At 41.2% G+C, this 14546-nt stretch overlaps 1 protein-coding gene across 18 annotated transcripts in view; it reads right to left on the minus strand.

Annotated features, from left to right (window-relative positions):
- SNAP91 (synaptosome associated protein 91) overlaps nt 1–14546 on the minus strand; it is a 2005574-nt gene that overhangs the window by 79963 nt on the left and 1911065 nt on the right. The window lies entirely within an intron of this gene.

Consider the following 14546-nt stretch of genomic DNA (forward strand, 5'->3'; position numbering starts at 1 on the left):
AATAGACTTCCTAAATCATTTCCTATTATATGACATCCTTAACTACTAATCACACTCAAAGAAAAATCGTAAACCACACTGCAATATAATCAGAGACAAAAACACACACCCCCCCTATTTTTTTCTAAAATGATGTATATAAATATACATCCTTGTATGCACCCGTATATATAAAAATATATATAAAAAACATATTCTTGATTAAAACTACACTTTAGATATACAGAAAAAATTACAAATAAAACAGACAGTGTATCTTAACATGCATAAAAGTGTAGACCTAAAATGATATCTAGATATCAAAATAAACATTATAGACTATAAATACATATAGTAAAAAACTTTTAAATATACACAGACCATAATTAAACAAAATCAAACACATGGGATCTATTTCACAGTCATGTTATTTGTGCAGAGGTCTATTCCCAGGTACAGGTTTTATACATATTTTATCATTTATCCCTCTTCCTCTGTTCGCTCTCATCCTAATTATCCAGTTGAGTTCTGATGACTCAACTCTGTTTTTTATATCACCGCCTCAGTTACCTACATGTATAACCTCTAAGGCCATGAACCTAAACTCATGGGTGATATCTTCTGCCAATACATGTTTGGCCAGGGCATTAGTACTAACGGAATTATTTATACTATATATGTAATCCCTGATACGGTCATGCAAGCGTCTTGTCTTTTTTCCCTGTATAAAAACTATGACACTGTTGACAGATGGCTAGGTACACCAAATGCCACGTATTACAGTTGGCTACTACTCCAAATCTAATGCATTTACCTGTGTTAGGGTATAAAAATACCCCACTACTATCCAGGTATTTGCACCAATTACAGTTCGAACATACAAATGTGCCCTGCACTGTCCCTCCATATGTGCTGGTCCTATTTTGTTTATCATAACACATCCTCTTTAAATTCTTTTTGTTTTTATAAACAAAATATGGTCTAGATCCCACTATGTCATTAACTTCATGGTCTAATGTAAGTACTTGCCAGTGCTTCCTCATGATCTTCTCAACCTGCCTAATGTTACTAGAATAAGTAAGTGGTAAACGTGTATAATTATGAGCTCTACTTGATGTCGATTTCCACGGTTCATCAGAAAAATAAAGGTTTCCCATGTGTGACTCATACCTTTAACTACCCCCAATATATTATCCATCTCTAAATCATGGTAGCCTCTATCCTTAAACCTTTTCATCAAACTATCAATTTCAACCTGAAAATCTGCATCAGTAGCATTAAGCCTCGAGGCCCTTAAACCTTGCCCTTTAATTATGTTTTCAAATATATGAGGGGGATGCATACTTCTACAATGGAGATATGCATTTCTCTGACATTCCTTATGATATGTCTTAGTTGTCATAGTGTTATCTGCCAATACAGTAACTGTGAGGTCCAAGAAATTTATCTTTTCTCTAGCGCTACTCATAGTAAATCTCAAGAATGTGGTAGTGTCATTAAACATGTATAAAAGTCAACTAAACTGTCTTCACTACCTTCCCATAACAGGAAAAGGTCATCAATTAACCTCCTATAGGAAACAACCTCCTGACTCCCAGTAAATGTTCTTCCCACTTCGCTAAAACCATGTAGGCATAGCTATGAGCACAAGATGTGCCCATAGCTACGCCATCTTTCTGTAAACACAACTGCTCACCAAACAAAAAAACATTGTTTTCCAGAATTAGTTCCATAAATAGGCTTAACATCTTCACAAACATTTCACTGCAATCACTATGAGTGTTCAAATATTATTTCAGTGATGCAATGCCACTGGCATTAGGTATGCAAGTAAACAATGACTGGGCGTTGAGAGTAACCAAACAACAATTATTTAGTGCAGCTCTAGCAGTTTTAAACAAATAAAAATCATTTAAAAATTGTTTTGTATCACTCAACACATTACAATTCTTGTCAAGTATAGGTCTTAGATGTTTTTCAACATATATCGATAGACCCTCAGTACACCAACCCTTCCAGACACTATGGGCCTGAAGGTTGGTATCTGAGGGTCCTTATGTACCTTCGGCAAGCCTTGTATAACAGAAGTGACTGGTTTATCACTTACTAAACAGTTGTATAACACCATAGCAATGCTATTTCCTAACAAACAGTCCAGTAAAGTGTCATTAACCCTCTTAACCATAGAATCTAAATCACTGTTAGTTATTTTAATGCAAGTTTCTGGTATACTGAGTATGTCATTCAGACACCTTACATAAAACTCACAATCCATTATGACTACTGGCCCTCCTTTATCTGCAGGTCTAATGGAAATGGAGTTATTATCAATCAAACTCCTGAGGGCAGAATACTCATCTTTTGATAAATTACAGGATTGTTTAACTAACCCCCTTTTACTAAATAAATCAAAGATGTCATTCTCACATAGCCGTTCAAATACTTCCACACTGGCATTATTAACAGGGGTATACATGCTAGGTTTTTTAAAAACATTCTTGTTAATTTCAGCAGAAACAGAAGTTTTAAATTGCATTTTTAACATTATATTTCTAGTGAATGTTTTCAAGTCTATTATACAGTCTGTTACATCAGTTCTTTGAAGTGGGAACAAAAATCATACCTCTGTTCAAAAGTGATCGTTCATTCTCTGTCAATGTCCTATGAGATACGTTTCAGACTAAGGTGCTGGAGTCCATTGCCACATCTTCTTCAACGATTGATAGTCCTCATCCATTGTTAACTTCCTCTTCATTCTTCCCCTGTTGTGCGACCTCTGTCATATTTCCTTCCTTATGGGTAGTGGAAAAGGGAGACTGTTACTTCCCCTCGCAGTACTGTTAGGAAACGATGAATTGTTGGTGTTAAGCGAGTCGTGGGTAACTAGACCATCATGTTCCCTTGATCTGGTCTTCCTCCTAGCTCCTAAATTGTTCATTACCCTACTCATGGCTGGAGCTGAATTCAAACACCTCATATTACTGCTCAGACCATTATCATCAACTCTGTTGCTATTCACACCAGCGGCGCTGGGATCAGGAAGTGGTGAGCCAAGTTTCAAACTCCCACTCACAATTGGCTGCTCAGTTGGGAGCTGTCTCAATTCCTGTGTCACTACTGGTTGTTCAAGAGGGTGTTGGCTCTCTTCCACCCTCGTGAATGGTGGTTTAGCATTTCTGTCTTCTGCCCTGGGCCATTTAAAAACATGGCCAGCCACAAAATCAGCCAAGTCCTGATCTAACTTCCTCTGCTTCTACAAAATTAACTTTTGTTCAAATACCAGTGCAGAGTCTAGCAAATTTCCAAGTTTAATGTCCAAATCCTGTGCAGGAAAACTCATGTATAACGCACTCTGTTTAGCCAGTATGGCCTGAACTAACCGTTCCTCCTCTGGCTGAAAAAATTCTATTAAAGGTTTAAGGTACCCGAAGCTCAAGTCTAAATTAAATTGTTGCCACTTCACTAGTAACTCTTCATACATGCCTCCGTACGTAGACATCTTCAAAATCCTTAAGCCCCTAGGTACCACTCGTAATTTAAGACATGCCTCAAAGTGATGGTTATATAGTACCAGAAAGCAAATCTGAGATGAAAAGTAAAACAGAAGAGGATATGTTGCATACAGAAGGAATATCCCCCTTCTTGTCAGTAGTTTGTATTTCATTTTTAACTTGTTATTGAGGTTGGGGTATAAGACTGGCATTGCTTGGTGGGCACATAAAAGTATACGAAAGAGATTGCAGGGAAGGAGCACAGATACGCAGTATGAAATGAATCTAACAACTGTGCTAATTCTACTCTACTGCCCATAAAATATAACATGAGAGGACATAGGAATAACTGCAGAAATGACAGTGGGTGTCTTCATTGCCTATTGATTATTCTGACAGAGATGGAAGTGATGTGAAGTTGAAACTGGCATACTACAGACTGATAAAATACTGTACAATAAATGATGTTGATAGCATCATTCTGTGATGAATGATGTCACTGAATTTACTAGTCATCCTAATCAAGTGTTACTAGCCAAAATGTCTTGTGAAGACAGATGTATTTAATGAAGTGTGATCAAAAGGGAAAAAATGAGGTTCTCTTTAGTCCCTGTTTTCATCAGAAGGGCATCTCAGAGTGATCTTTTTGCCAAAGCAGGGGCATGATAAGGACAGGTTAGAATGTAAAACAGATACGGTTTGAGGATATATCAAACTATGGCACATATGAAGGTGGTAATGAATAATAACCAATGTTGCTCAGCAGGTGGCATTTCAAATTAATGGGAAAGAAAGAATATACAAGTCTGGACAATGGCTTATATGCTAAAGTGCTGACAAAGAAGGTAAAATGGGAGAAAACTATTATATCCAAAGGGAGAGAGAAAATGGGGAATGTATTGGCTCACTTTCAGAATAACATTAACACAGGGCAATGTGACAGGAATGGATGCCTGCTAACTGACACAGGTTTGGAAGACAAAGTGGAAAGCGTCACAATATAAGTGAGATAAAGAATAACACTAAAGCAAAAGAAGACTAAGGATGTGGTTGTGCACACAAAGGAAACTAAAGACACTGAGAAAAGGGTGTTTGAAAACATGTTGGTTAAATGTTACATGTCTTTTACCATCAGCAAGTAAAGGACAGGAACAGAGAATAAAGAAATTATATACAACTGATAACATGATTTTCACCATAAAATGCAATTATAATGGCAAGGGATTATGCCTTAAAAAGACACAAATAAGATATTATAGTGGCAGAACTATCAGAAGAATCTGTGGGTATTGCTACTCAATGCTAGAAGTCTAAACCTCAAAATGCGCTCACTCGAGGCACTCCTTAAAATGGGGAACATCGACATCTGTGCAGTGAGAGAGACCTGGTTCAAGGCTCCAGAGAGTACATCTGCATTACCAGGCTATAATTCATACCACACCTTTCGGGCACCTAACCTGGACTGAAACACTAAAGGTGGAGGCGTGTCCATATTCATTAAGGATATCCACACCTCCAGGCTAGTTGCTCAGCATAATGCATCCGAGATTATCCAAGTGCAACTAACTCTGGGCAGACCGCAATCCAAATTTTAGCTTGCTACAGATCCCCCACCATGCCCCAGGATTACCACTCCTCATTTCTTAATACACTGGAAAATATTAGGGTACAACCTAACACCCTAATAATGGGCGATTTTAACTACCCTATCATTAACTGGGAAAGCTACTTATGTACCAACTCTTGTGCTCAACGTTTTCTGGAATTCATAAATTCCAATGCCATATCAACTTATCCACACCCCCACCAGGGGCAGCAATATCCTAGACCTGGTTATTACCAACATGGGCAACCAGTGCTCCACACCAGAGGTCAACTCCTTGTTGGTCAGATCCGACCACAAGCTAATCACCATAGACATCCACATCCCTCCCCCCCCCCCAATTAGGGAAACCACAGTAAAACATTTCGCCAAAGCTAAATTCACTCTTCTTAAGACAGAAGTGGCAAACTTCACGACACCCATGCTAACAGCCAATAGATGTATGACTGCTGAATCCTACACAAATGCACTTTATAAGCACTTAAACGAGTGCATGGATTGTGCAATCCCTAACAGAACCAAGATGCTATCCTCCAAAAAAGGAAGCCAATCTGGTGGTCCCCTGCCATAAACAAACTCTACAACAGAAGAAAGAAACTGTTGGAAAAAAAAAAAGAGTAAAATCCCTTGATTGCAGAAACTGCCTGGTCAGCCTCAGTAAGAATCTGAGATCCCTCATAAAATCCTCCAAAGCTAATTATGAAAACAAAATCACCACTGACTCTAAAGACAACCACAAAGCATTCTATAGCTATGTCAAGAATCTCAATGGCAACACTCAAATCTGCTCTGAGTTACAGCACAATGGCACTAAATATACAGAACCAACTGATATTGCCAACATCCTGGCAGATAGGTTCAGTGCTAACTTTACCCCCTCCTGTCATCCCCTAAAGGGCCCATCTCTATAGCAGAAGAATGCAAAGTTCCTGTAATCATGGCTGCACAGGTAAAAAACACACTATCCAGCCAAGAACACAGCATCCATGGGACCTGACAAACATCCCAGGCTGTGTTCTACATGAACTACAGAATGAACTGGCACCCCACCTAAGTACCATGTTCAATCATAGCCTCACCTCAGGCTATGTGCCCACTGAATGGCGCACAGCGACAGTTATCCCATTCCACAAAGGTGGAGCCACCACAGACCCCGGAAACTACCACCCCATTAGCCTAACAAGCCTGGTCTGCAAGGCTATGGAACGTATCATCATGGAACTTATAAACAATGACATTGGTAATCTCCAAACTCAGGACCCCACCCAGTTTGGGTTTGTAAAAGGCAGATCATGTCTCCTAAACCTGATAGACTTCTTTGAAGCAGTCACCAAGCCGTAGATGAAGGTAATGTGGGTCACACAGCCTATCTAGATCTCGCCAAGGCTTTCAACACCATCCCCCACTCTGGAATTATAGAAAAACTCACTAAACTAGGTATAAATCCCTATGTCACAAGATGGGTTGCCAACTGGCTCACTGACAGAACCCACACTGTGAAAGTAGCAGACTCCAAATCCAAGTTCAGACCAGTGACAAGTGGAGTACCACAGGGTTCAGTCCTGGGTCCTCTCCTGTTTGGTATCTACTTCTCTGAAGTACAGGCCAACACAGAAGGTCTGGCTAACGAAGTTCACAGATGACTGCAAATTAGGAGCCGTAATCACAACTCCAAAAGATGTGGGCATCCTACAAAAGGGCCTCGCTGAGATGGATGCCTGGTGTCAAAGCCATGACTTCAAGCTCAATGCCAAAAAGTGCACTGTCATCCCTTTTGGGAAAAGCTCTGTACCCATGAACTACCACATAGGTGGTAGTCTACTTAACACCGAAAGTGTGATAAGAGTGGGACACAGGTGGACAGTAGTCTCTCCTTTGATAATCACATCGCCTCAGTAGTCGGGAAATCCTTCTACATGGCACACCTCATCACAAAAGGTTTCTCATCCAGGAAAAAAGAGGTCATTGTTCCTCTCTACTCATCACTCATTAGACCCATTATAGAGTATAATGCCCCTTTTGGTATGTACCTCACAAGACATCTACAACAACTAGAAAGGCCACAGAAATACCTCACAAAGAGGATTACTAGCTGCAAACAGATGTCCTACGCAGACCATCTCAAAAAACTGCAGCTTTACTCTGTCACATATTGCCTATTCAGAGGCGATCTCTGCCTAACACACAAAGCTATGTCAAACCCAGAGCTTTTAGACATGCTCCACTTAAAGAAATCCCAATCCCTACGAGCAACACGCTCTAGGGATCTAAATCTTGTCATCACAATAAACAGAACATGCTGGAGGGATAGATTCCTGTCCCAGAGACTTCCCATACTCTGGAACAAACTATCTATATCAAACAGAGCTCCTCATTAGCACTCTTCAAGAAAAATCTTGATGATTGGATGGGAGATAGGAAATTCACCCCGGAGATCACTTCTGTGGCTCTGCTCGACAGTGGCACAGGAAAATAATTTTCTTGGGTGGCGAAAGCCAGGGTACCTTTAGCTAGGCTTATATAGGCCCTAGGGCCAATAGCCTAGTAACTACCTATGAACCTATGAACTAGCAAAACAGGTATATGATGAATGTTGTTAATCAAACTTGAGTGTAATGCAAAATAATGTAATATTTTCACTGAAATACAAATAATGTAAACAAGTTTGCTTCAATGACATCCATAATGATGTTAAAAAATGAAGTCCAGGTAAACAGAAGCCAACATGACCATTTTTAAACAGGTGGCCTAAGGCTGACATTGGCCTGTGGATTAACATGTGATTTACTTAGCTCCTTACCTATTTCAAAAAAAAAAAAAAAAGACATGTCTCCAGTCTAGGAAGATGCATATAAATGTGTGAAAATGGCAGTGTTAACCATCTATGTTGTAAAAGATAACAGAGTAAGGATATGCAAGATCCAACTGGATTAGGTAAATAGGCACTGCAAAGTATACACCAAACTGCATAGCTGTGATGAAACTGGTTTAAACCTGGGAAAACAGCAAAGGTAATATCCTAGAGTGGAGGAATAGTTTATCTGTGTATTACCATTCCAAGCGCAATGCTGAGTCATAGTGCGTCATCCTGGAACAGGAAGTGGTGCAGCAAATGGCAGAAAAGTACATGGATGGTCAATGTGACCTCAGACCACCATGTCATCCTCTCAATACGAAGCAGCAGAAAGGCCTCCACCCAGACATTTGAGAAGAGGACCAGGGCCACACACAAAGGGCAACTTGTCAGAATTATGTAAAATTCATGCAGTGACATAAGTAGGAGAGGTGCCATAACTGCCATTCATGTGGGTCAATGAAATAGTTTCCTGGATTCAGTTAACATCTAACAAGACACTAATACCTGTGGAGAACTCAAGTCGGGGAAGAAAACAAAAACAAAAAAAAAAAACTCTTTTCCTGATAATATACTTGATCACAGGGTGTGCAGAAGCGAAATATTACAAAATCTTATCTCACCAGGTATTCCTCATCAGATTCTTGAAAGCACCATCAATCTCAACATGAAAGGTTAATCAAATGTCTTTACTCAATCTCTTAAGTAAATGGTTTGAAAACTTGCAAATGAGGAAAGAACAGGCTGGGACTACTTATTTACTACAAAGTACAGGTAATATATATTTTGAACTAATGTCTAGCATAAAGTCAGGAAGAATATTTGACTTAATATAACAATACATGGAAGGCCCACCAAAATGGAAAAAAAAATATTTGAACATCCACTGCTTTCTAGTTCTGTAAATTACTAAATGGATTAAATGAACCTATTCAGCATGTTAATGACCCTATCCCAATAGAACAGGAAAATGAACAGTAGTATTTTGAACTCCACCAAAAATCTTTATTATCTTAACAAGAAAGGGTTGATGTATTACCCTGTTGTTTTCTATTACATAAATACTGTTATTAAAATGGTAGGGCCTCATGTAGTACCAATGCCAAACTTGACCAGTCAAGTTCCTGAAGCAGTTGTGTCAAAAGCAAAGCAAGGAGTATCACTAATTATTTAAAATAATATATATGACAACAGCATAAGAAAATAAAATAGAAGTTTAAGCTCTTCCTACAGGGAGTAAATGGATGCCAAAAATAAGAAAACCTAGGACAGAATCCAGACGACCACATGTCAGTTCAAAAACAAGCAACAGCTAAGCTTAAGATATTAGAGGAAGACAAGAATTGTACCATGCCTGAAAATAAATATGCAACTTAGCATGACATTCAATAAGTGACCAGCGGCCAAGGAATGGGTGGCACAAGAAAGTACAGTTGTGTACACCTACCATAAATGTAGATGTTCGAGTGTCTTCACTGTTGCAGTCATGACTGTAGGGTTCTCCCCTGCCGGCAGGCAACCCTCGGTCGGCCAGAATCCCAAAGTCTGGGTCCAGCGTCGGCTGTTCAACCATGCTCCCTGACGTCACAGCGCCAGGAGTACAAAGCTGACAGCCGACGCCATCTTCTCCAGTTTTTCTTACCCCAGATGTCAGGAGTCCCAAAATGAAGAAGGTCCCATAACCCTTGCAAATACACCTCAGAAGAATGGTGAAAAAAGGAAATACACAAAAGTAAAAATAAGAGGGGACAGGAGGGAGGGAAACCCAGACTGCAACAGTGAAGACACTCGAACATCTACATTTATGGTAGGTGTACACAACTGTACTATGTTGATCGTGTTTCACTGTTGCAGTCATGACTGTAGGGTAGAATCCCAAAGCTGAAATAAAGGGAGGTGGTCATAAAGAGGAAGGGGCGGCTAAAAGGCCCTGCAAGACTGCAGAGGCAAAGCCTGCCCTAGACTTAGAGTAGAGAGGTAGATTGTAGTGCTTGGAAAAAGTATGCACTGAACTCCAAGTTGCAGCTTCCAAAATGTCCTTGGAAGGAACTCCCCTGAGGAAGGCCGCAGAAGTGGCAGCAGCTCTGGTGGAATGAGTCCGTATACTCCCTGGGATTTGCTTTCCATGGTGAGAATAACAAAATCTGACTCCATGAGCAATCCATTTAGAAATGGTCTGTTTTGAAATAGCTTTACCTTGGGAACTTAAAGCATAAGAAACAAACAATTGTTCTGATTTTCTGATGTCCTTAGTTCTGTTCAGGTAAAAACGTAGTTGTCTGTGTACATCCAAGTGATGTAAGATCCTTTCCCCTTTATTTTGAGGAGTGGGGAAAAAGGTTGGCAAGTGGATAGTTTGATTTAAAGCCACTTTGGAAACCACTTTAGGCATGAAGGTAGGATTAGTCCTCAAAGATACCCTGTCTTGATGAAAAATAATATAAGGTTCCACAGCCATAAGAGCTTGTAACTCTGAAACTCTCCTGGCAGAGGTTAAGGCTAACAGGATAGCTGTCTTCCAAGATAAAAACTTGATGTCAGAAGAGGCAGCAGGCTCAAAAGGAGGCAAGGTTAGTTTTTCCAAAACATAGTTGAGATCCCAAGCAGGAATGGGAGGAGATCTAGGAGGTCTTACGTTCTTAGCTCCTCTGAGAAACTGTCTCATGAGCTGGTGGGAAAAGATGGGAGGGTCTGAATTGTAATTAGCAGAAATAGCAGAGGTATGTATCTTAATGGAAGAGAAAGAGACACCCTTATGTAAGAGATCTGTCAAGTAAAGTAATATTAAAGTAATGTTAGGAAGAAGAGGATCAGAATCCTGAGCCTGCATCCAGGAACAAAATCGTTTCCATTTTCCTGCATAAGATTTTCTAGTGCTAGGACGTCTGGCTTCTAAAATGACATCCATAACCTGCTTGGGCAGTAAAGAAGAAATCAAAGGCCCTGGATTAACCAGGCCACCAGGCTGAGGGTTCTGACATGAGAGTGTAGAACCTGACCCTGATGTTGGGACAGAAGGTTCGGAGACTGAGGTAAAACCCAAGGGGGCTCCAGGCATAGGTTTTTTTAGAGTTGGATACCAAAACTGCCGAGGCCAATTTGGAGCCAGCAAGATTATCATCTTGGGCTTGTTCTGTTTTATCTTCAATAAAACCCGTGGAAGAAGAGGAAGAGACGGAAAGGCATATCCTGAGAGGTTCCTCCAACTGAATGACAGGGCGTCCACTTTCCAAGCTTCTTTGTGGAAAGTCCTGGTGCAAAAATTCTGTAGTTGATGATTGAGATGGGATGCAAAGAGGTCTATGTGAGGACATCCCCAGACTGCTGTTATCATCCTGAATATTTTGGTGTCCAGCATCCACTCGTGTGGATCCGAAAGGTTTCTGCTCAGACTGTCTGCCAGGAAGTTTTGTTTCCCTGGCAGAAACTGAGCTTGAAGATCCAGATTGCAATCTAGAGCTGTGTTCCATAGATCCATGGCTAGTCTGCAAAGGGGGAAGGAATGAGATCCCCCTTGCTTGTTTATGTACCACATAACTGTGGTGTTGCCTGTCCGTATTAGCAGTTGTCCTGGTTGTAAAAGATTCCTGAAGGCCAATAGAGCTTTCTGAACGGCTAACATTTTCTTTAAATTGATATGCAGGTGCTTCTGATCCTTTGTCCAAAGGCCCTGCAAACAATTGCCCTGAAAATGGGCTCCCCAAGCATAATCCAAGGCATCCGTGGTTAGAATCTGAGTGGCAGGAGGCAGACGGAAGGGTTTCCCTTTGTTTAGAGCACATGCCCTGGACCACCAAAGAAATTCCTTTTGAAGGCAAGGAAGGACGGAGATCAGTATGTCTAAACTGTGGCAATGCTGAGACCATACACTTTTTAGGTACCACTGTATTTTCCTCATGTGTAGTCTTGCATATGGTACGAGAAGGATGCAGGAGGCCATGTAACCCAAAGCCTGCAGGAATTTCCTTGCAGATAGTCGAGTTAGAGTTGCCAAGGTTCTGAAAGTTGAAGCCAGCTGTAACTGTTTTTCGGATGTCAGAAATGCCATCTGGGTTGAGGTGTTTAGAAGTGCACCCAGAAAAGTTATCTGTTGTGATGGTGTCAAATTTGACATTTTTATGTTTACAGAGAATCCCAGGAACTTAAGGAGGTTCTGTACAAATTCTAGATGCTGGAGTAAGACATCCTTGCTGTCTGCCTGAATTAGACAATCGTCCAGATAAGGGTAAATTTGAATTCCCTTGAGTCTGCAGTAAGCTACCACTGGAGCCAAGCATTTGGTGAAGACCCTGGGTGCAGTAGACAATCCAAAGGGCAGCGCAGAGAATTGAAAGTGCCTCGATCAGGCCTTGAACCTGAGGTATTTTCTGCAATCTTGCCTGATGGGAATGTGTAAATATGCCTCCTTTAAATCCAAAGTTACCATCCATGCATCTTTGGACAGCATTGGAAGTAGTTGCTGTAGAGTAAGCATCTTGAATTTTGGAATCTCTAGAAAGGTGTTCAAGACCGACAGATCCAGAATGGGTCTCCATGACTTTTGCTTCCTTGGGACTAGAAAGAGCCTGGAGTAAAAACCTTTTCCCATCTCTGAAAGAGGAACTAGTTCTATGGCATTCATAGCCAAAAGAGCTTCCACCTGGTTTAAGGCCTCCGTCCATTGATGTTTTGGAAGGTCTGGCCAACCGCTTGGCCTTGGCAAGGTATGAAAATGGAATTTGTAACCTCTTAAAACCACATCCAAAACCCACTTGTCTTGGGTTATTTGAGTACAATTTTGATAAAAAAGAGAGAGTTTTCCTCCGAGAGGTGCTTCCAGGCAAGAAGTTCCTGTAGCCCAACAGAGGGAGTCATTGAGTTTGTTTCCTTTGAGATTGTGACCTGTCCTCTCCTCCCCTAGGGGTGGAAGCAGTCCACTGTCTTGGTCTATAAGCAGCTTGTGTTTGAGGCCTCCCGCTGGAGCGTCTATAGCTACCCCTCTGTGTCCTGTCTGAAGTGGGAAAGGACCAATTTTTGAAGGCCAATTCCTGCTAAATCTAGGTGGCTGTACTTGTAAGAAATATTTAACTGTTTGCATGGATTTCGCCTTATCCTCCATCTTTTTAATCACCTCTTCAGCTTTTGATCCAAACAAAACATTATGCTGAACAGGAGCATCCAATAATTTAGCCTTTACTTGTTCAGGTAAATTTTGTTCCTTTAGCCATGCATGCCTTTTAATGACTGTGCCAGAGGCCGCAGCCCTACAAGAAGCCTCCAAGGCATCAAATCCACAGTGTAAACCATGCTTCCCAACCTGTTCAGTGGCATGCAATAAGTCATGTAATTCCTTATCATCTGCACAGGCAGAAATGGAAGTAAGCTTTTGTTTTAAGACAGACAATAGAAATTGCTGGTATTTAAGCATATGAAACTGACAGTTTAAAGCCCTAATGGACAAAGTAGCAGAAGTGTACACCTTTTTGCTCCATCTTTCTAAGGATCGAGAATCCTTTTCAGTAGGAATGGGATTTTTGGCAGAAGTGGCCTTAACTCCCTTAGGACCCTGAGAAATGGTTTCAGGGTCAGGAGAAGGGTTCTTGTATAAAAACTGATGGGAATCAGGAACCCTGTAATATCTATCAGGCTTAACAGGAGCAGGAGGAAGAGAGTCAGGGGTTAAGTTAGCCTCCGAAAAGGCATCATCCACAATATCCAAAACAGGAGAAATAGCCAGGGGTCTATGTTGGGGAAGAAGAAGAAAATCCCTCAGTCTTTTCTTGGATTCCGAATACTCCTGTCCTTCCCAGTGGAAATGTTCCCTCATTTCATGCAAAGTTTCCCCAAAAGAGAAATCCTCAGGGGGAGAAGCTGAAGGAATGGATTCTTCAGCATCAGAATCCTCATAAGGAGGGAAAGAATATTCCTGATCAGAAGAAGAAACTGAGGAAACAGAAGCCTGATCAGAGGAATCATAATAAACATCCTGCCTTGGCCTTTTGTCTGGAGGGGGATGTGAACCCCTAATCATAGTAAGTAAATCCTCCGCCATCTTGAGTAACTGTTTCTGTGACTTGGGAGCCGGTTCAGAAGAGGCCTGTGTTGAAGTCTTTGATTTAGAAAGAGTCTTTGGCTTTGCCTTTACTAGTAGCTGAGTAGGCCTGAAAACCCCTTCGGAAGCCGGTACCTGCACAGTGGCTCCGGACCCATCCGAAGGAGCATTGTCCGAAGGTCCTGCAACAGAAATATTTAAAGGCCTGGTTGGCTCCTCATGAGAGTCCGTTTTGGCCGTTGGTTCTGAAATGGCCGACGACAGGGGCTGCAAAAGCGTCTCACTGACGACGGCCGAACCTGAAGCTGGCTCCGCTTGTGTGCTATCATCAGAATTGGACCTCGGAGGCCTATCTTTATCCTTGTGACATTTGTGAACTCCAGTAGCCGGGACCGTATCCGATGACATTTTGTAGTTAAAGCGTCTACCGAAGTAATGAAAAGGAAAATCGTACCTTCGCTTAATTGTACGTTGATTGAATCTAGCACAAAACTGACAACTAGCTACGTCGTGGTCAGGGCCTAAGCAAGGAATACAGTAAGAATGAAAATCCTTAAGAGGTATTTGCTTCCCACAAGAAATGCAATT

Source organism: Protopterus annectens, chromosome 1.part0 (assembly GCF_019279795.1).
Source record: "Protopterus annectens isolate FY-2018-M chromosome 1.part0, PAN1.0, whole genome shotgun sequence".
Classification (NCBI taxonomy): Eukaryota; Metazoa; Chordata; order Ceratodontiformes; family Protopteridae; genus Protopterus; species Protopterus annectens.